Below are 5,990 nucleotides of genomic sequence, written 5' to 3' on the forward strand. Positions count from 1 at the left end.
TTGACACCGGCCAGCGGCAGAGACACTCTCCTCCCGTGACGTGTCTATGACAGCACAGCCCTGTTGTCCCCTGGGTGCCCAGGGACCCTCTGCAGAAAACAGCACTTGAATCCTCCTGAGATGGCAGAAGCTGGGACTGCATCTCCGCTGGGGTCTGATCCTGGCACAGGGCTGCACTGCAGAGCGCTGCCCCTTCAACGTCTCTGCAGGGCAAGGGGGCAGGAGAAGGCTCTTGCTGCGGGTGCTGCTCCCACGCTCGGGCCCACTCCAGCATGGGTCAATGAAGAGGAGAAAACCCCTTCCCCTGAGCCTCCTCTGCCACCCAGAGCAACACCCCTTTGGGCCACATCTGTCCCGAACTCCACAGCAGGAGCAGTGCAGCAGGGTGAGGGAAATGCGCTCCCTGGGTTGATGTGCCCCCAGGCTCTGATGGCAACCCAGGGCATGCCATGGAGGGGACATGGAGGCAGACATCTTACACGCCCTCCTCCGGGCACCGGGCCTCCCCCTGCACCCCTCTGTTCCCAGCCTCCCTGGAGGTGAGTTGGACCACAGGCTTCCATCTCCACGGGGCTGGGGATGTGGGTCTGGCTCAGGGACCTTCCCGTTCCTCCAGCACTGGTGACTGTCCTGACAGCAAAGCAGTGCCCTGGACGGCCCTGGCTGGGGTCTCTGTGGCAGGGGGGGTGGGCATGTGCAGCTCTTAACTCAAAGGTGAGGGTTTGACCGCTGGAGTGGTTTAACCCGGCAGGGAGCCAAACACCACACAGCTGCTCGCTGAAATTTAACTCTATGCCAGCTGAAACCAGGACAACCACACGCAGGGATGGTGTCCTCATGGTGGTACAGCTGGGGCAATTGTGTTGCCCAATGCCATAGATTTTTCCCTGCTGAGCCCCTGCCTAGCAGAGAGGGTTTAGGGGAATCAAAACCAGACCACAGTCACTGTGAACTTCTGGAGTCGTTGAGTGGAGTTAAGGGGATGGACTGCTCATCTCTTCTGCTTTGCATACATGGCCTCAAAGCCTATCCTCAGCAACGACTCTCCCGTTCTTGCTCCAGAAAGATCTAGAAGGACTCTTTTGGAGCAGTGATAATCCTGCAAGCACTACCCCTGCGGCCAAGCATTTTCAAGCTCGTGCTCAAAGCTGACGAGACAGTAACTTTGCTTGGACAGACCGTCTCTCCCTCTCCCCTCCTCGCACTTGCACTCACTCACGACAAAAGCCAAACTTCTCTGGAGGTGCATCCCTGAGGAGCCGGCTATGAGGCACCAGAACCGCACAGGGTTAGAACATGCACGTTGCTGTGGGACTATAGCCCAGTATGTGCCATTCCTTGGCCTGACTGGGGAGAGGCTGAGACTGGAGACAGAGGGAGACGGTCTGGGTCACAGCTGTCACTGTGTTCCTGATGGGCGAGCAAGGCTCTGTAACAGCAGGAGGCTGCAAGAGGGGAGCCCCGCAGCTTGTTGGAGCTCGTGAGCAGGTCTTTCTTCCTCTGTGCAGGGACTGATGGCTGTGGGGGGCTGCGGCTGGTCTAGACAGTCCAGTCTGGTGGGTGAGTATATTTGGGCATGGCTTTGTCCTCTGTCCTTGGCACGTCAGAGGTCTTGCTGTGACAAGAGGGAGGGAGGATGCTGCCATTGGGGCCTCAGCTCCAGGGAGTGCGTCTCCCTGGGACTGGGGGGACAGTGGCCTCCCCGATGGGCAGTATGTTCTGGTCTGGGTACTGCCAGGTGAAGGTCCAGGCGAAGGATGTGTGTGAGGATGGGAGCTGTCTGCGCACCATCAAGAATGACAAAGAGGAGAGAGACAAGGTCTTTGCAGAGACCCCACAACGGAAAGATCCCAGTTGCTGTGGAGCAGGGAAGGAGCGACAGATGGAGACCACCCCAAAGAAGCACTGAATGTAGAGTCCTGCCCAGAGGGAGGCTGGGGACTTGTGGTGCAAGAGGAAGGCTCCTTCTAACCCGCAGATCTGCAGCTACAGTGCAGGGGCAGTGCTCTGGCAAGAGGTGAAGGAGCAAGGAGGGCCAGGGTAGGCTGGAAGAAGGCAGAGAGGCTCTGCAAAAAACTAAGGGAGGAAACTCCTGCAGAAGCCCAGGGTTGAACCAGGGACCTTTAGATCTTCAGTCTAATGCTCTCCCAGCTGAGCTACTTAGGCCCTGTTCCAGCAGCCCTTGTCCCAGTTCCACCCCTGCCAGGCCACACGCTGACACATGTGAGGAGCATTCCTTGGGGAGGTTCCCAGGGAGAAGCTGTTCCCAGCCCTGGGCAGAGGGGACCTGGCCTCTCCCTGCCTCCATGGCCCGGTGGGCTCCAGATTTGGGTGGAGGCCAGCTTACACTGGCCATGCCAAAATGTGTGGGGGACTTTAGGACCAACACGACAGTGGCAAAGCAAGGGGGCAGGCCAAGCACTTGTAACTGCACAGGCTGAGGGTGGAAGAAGTGTGGGGCTGTTGGAAGACCTTATCTCCTTCCCCATGGAAGGCCTCCTCCCCACCCTTTTTGCCCCAGCTCAACTTCCCTCCTTTGTTCCCAGCTCTTCTACCTCTTCCCCCTTGAGCAGCGCTAGCAGATGGGGAATGGGGGTTGTAGTCAGGCCATAACAGTTCCTCTCTGCTGCTCCTTCCTTCTCACACTTTTCCCATGGGGTCCCTCCTACAAGCTACAGTCCTTCGAGGTGAACCTGCTCCACTGTGGGCTCTCCACAGGCCACAGTTCTTCCAGGAATTATTCAATTTCTCTGGTGTTGGCTCCTCCACGGACTGCGGGGATTACCTTCTCCACTATGGTCTTCGCCATGGGCTGCAGGAAAAGACCACACCAACACCGTGTTGGTCACAAATCCCAACCATAGCACCTATGGTCTGTGAGAGCTGCAGAAAATTAACTCTGCAGAAAATTAACTCCATCTCAGCCAAAACCAGTGCAATGTACCTGGAAATATTTTCCAGGATTAGGTGCTCTATCACCTTCCCAGGGATCGAGGAGAGGCTGACTGGCCTGTAGTTCCCCAGGTCCTCCTTCTTGCCTTTCTTGAAGATAGGAGTGACATTTGATTTCTTCCAGTCTTCCGGCACTTCCCCCAGTTTCAATGATTGATAAAAGATTATTGAGAGTGTCCTCACAAGGACATCTGCCAGCTCCCTCAGCACTCATGGGGGCATCGCACCAGGGCCCATGGACTTATGTATATCCAGGTCACGTAAGTACTCCCTGACCTGATCCTCTTCCACCAGGAGTATGTCTGCTGGGCTCCAGACTTGCCCCCCTCATCTCTGGCACCTGGTATTCCTGAAGGCCGGTCTTGCTAGTAAAAGAGGAGGTGAATCGGAAATGTAAGAGTGAGAAAAACTCGTGAGTTGAGATAAAGACAGTTTAATGGAACAGAAAAGGGAAAATAATAATGATAATGATAAAATATACAAAAGGAGTGAGGCACAATGCAATTGCTCACCACCCGCGCTGACCGATAACCAAGTAGCGATCGGTACTTCCTGGATCACGCCTACCGTTCATATACTGAGCATGACGTCACATGGTATGGAATACCCCGTTGGCCAGCTGGGCTGGCTGTCCTGGCTGTGTTCCCTCCTCCCAGTCTAGCTTGGTAGCAGAGGGTAGTTGTCCTTGACAAGATACTTAGCAACAACTGAAAACATCAGTGTGTTATCAACATTCTCCTCATACTGAATCCAAAACACAGCACTAGGAAGAAATTTAACTCTATCCCAGCTGAAACCAGGACAGTATCCACCCCTTATACTATACCATTTACGTCATGCTTAGGTTTCACGATTTCCAATACATTCTAATTAATCACCATCACCTTTCTTGTCTTTATATTTATATATACACACAGATATGATTCCCTTAGTCCAAGGGACATCCCTCTAAAATGTCCATTGAGTTCATTTAGTCCATGACTTTGGGCTCCATCTGTCATAACAGTCTTTCAGGGCAGGAGAGATGGTGTGTGGTGTTGGGCCGTTGCATCCTGAAGCCAGTTCTCATTTTGGTACTGCTGCGCTCGCCTGGTTCTATCATCGTTGCACTTTGCTCGGTTTCATCAGAGTTAGTTCATTCTTCATTAATCTGGGTGATTTTTACTGCTATACCATTGATAGCAACCATAGAAATAATGATATACAATATCATATAACATTTAACACCATACATTCAGTTCATCGGCTATTTTCACCCAAAATCAAATCCCCTTGAGGTACACACCGGACTTCCCCATCCTTTCGCATCACCCACCAAGTGCACCCAGGTCCTTGAGCAAAAGCAATCCCACGGATGGGTTTTCCCTTGCCAGAGGCAGGAGTAACCCAGACTGCCTTCCCCAGCATATTTCTTATGTGCACGACAGGGACTTTATCCCCCTCTACAGTACGTAAGAGTTTTGATTGGGCAGGGCCAGCTCGAGTGACAGATCCCCTAGTGTTGACTAATACCAGGTGGCCTTTGCTAAATGTGTGTCCCAATGCTTGAATGTCCCACCACCCATTGCCCTCAGTGTTGTCTTTAGCAGTCCGTTGTATCGTTCGATTTTCCCAGAGGCTGGTGCATGGTAGGGGATGTGATAGACCCACTCCATGCCATGCTCTTTGGCCCAGGTGTCTATGAGGGTGTTTTGGAAGTGAGTCCCCTTGTCTGACTCAATTCTTTCTGGGGTGCCATGTCGCCATAGGACTTGTTTTTCAAGGCCTAGGATGGTGTTCCTGGCGGTGGCATGGGGCACAGGGTATGTTTCCAGCCATCCGGTGGTTGCTTCCACCATGGTGAGTACATAGCGCTTGCCGTGGTGGGTTTGTGGGAGCGTGATATAATCCATCTGCCAAGCCTCCCCATATTTATATTTCAACCATTGTCCCCCATACCAAAGAGGCTTTACTCGCTTGGCTTGCTTGATTGCAACACATGTTTCACATTCATGGATAGCTTGTGCAATAGTGTCCATGGTTAAGTCCACCCCTCGATCACGAGGCCATCTATATGTTCTCTCATATGATGTTCTCTCATCTCTTCCTTGATGGCCCAAGGCGTCATGGGCCCACCGAGCAATAAATAATTCACCCTTATGTTGCCAGTCCAGATCCACCTGAGCCACTTCAATCTTAGCAGCCTGGTCCACCTGCTGATTGCTTTGATGTTCTTCAGTGCCCGACTCTTGGGCACGTGAGCATCTACGTGACGTACTTTTACAGTCAGGTTCTCTACCCGGGCAGCAATATCTTGCCACAATGCGGCAGCCCAGATGGGTTTACCTCTGCGCTGCCAGTTGTTCTGCTTCCACTGCTGCAACCACCCCCACAGGGCATTTGCCACCATCCATGAGTCAGTATAGAGATAAAGTACTGGCCATTTTTCTCGTTCAGCAATGTCCAAGGCCAGCTGGATGGCTTTCACCTCTGCAAACTGGCTCGATTCACCTTCTCCTTCAGCACTTTCTGCAACCTGGCATATAGGACTCCATACAGCAGCTTTCCACCTCCGATGCTTCCCCACAAGGCGACAGGACCCATCAGTGAACAGGGCATATTGCTTCTCGTTTTCTGGCAGTTTGTTATACAGTGGGGCCTCTTCAGCATGCGTCACCTCCTCCTCTGGGGATATTCCAAAATCTTTGCCTTCTGGCCAGTTCGTGATCACCTCCAAGATTCCTGGGTGACTGGGTTTCCTATTCGGGCCCGTTGTGTGATCAGTGCGACCCACTTACTCCACGTAGCATCGGTTGCATGATGTGTAGAGGGGACCCTCCCTTTGAACATCCAGCCCAGCACCGGCAGTCGGGGTGCCAGGAGGAGCTGGGCTTCAGTACCAACCACTTCCGAAGCAGCTCGAACCCCTTCATATGCTGCCAATATCTCCTTCTCAGTTGGAGTGTAGCGGGCCTCCGATCCTCTGTATCCCCGACTCCAGAACCCTAAGGGTCGACCTCGAGTCTCCCCTGGGGCTTTCTGCCAGAGGCTCCAGGTAG

General features: G+C 53.3%; 1 non-coding gene across 1 annotated transcript; it reads right to left on the reverse strand.

Annotated features, from left to right (window-relative positions):
• Nucleotides 1–2,093: 2,093 nt before the first annotated feature.
• On the reverse strand, nt 2,094–2,166 carry TRNAF-GAA (transfer RNA phenylalanine (anticodon GAA)). Its single transcript has one exon. It is a non-coding gene; the product is annotated as a tRNA-Phe (tRNA).
• Between the last annotated feature and the right edge of the window lie 3,824 nt (nt 2,167–5,990).

This window comes from Calonectris borealis, unplaced genomic scaffold (assembly GCF_964195595.1).
Source record: "Calonectris borealis unplaced genomic scaffold, bCalBor7.hap1.2 HAP1_SCAFFOLD_40, whole genome shotgun sequence".
Lineage (NCBI taxonomy): Eukaryota > Metazoa > Chordata > Aves > Procellariiformes > Procellariidae > Calonectris > Calonectris borealis.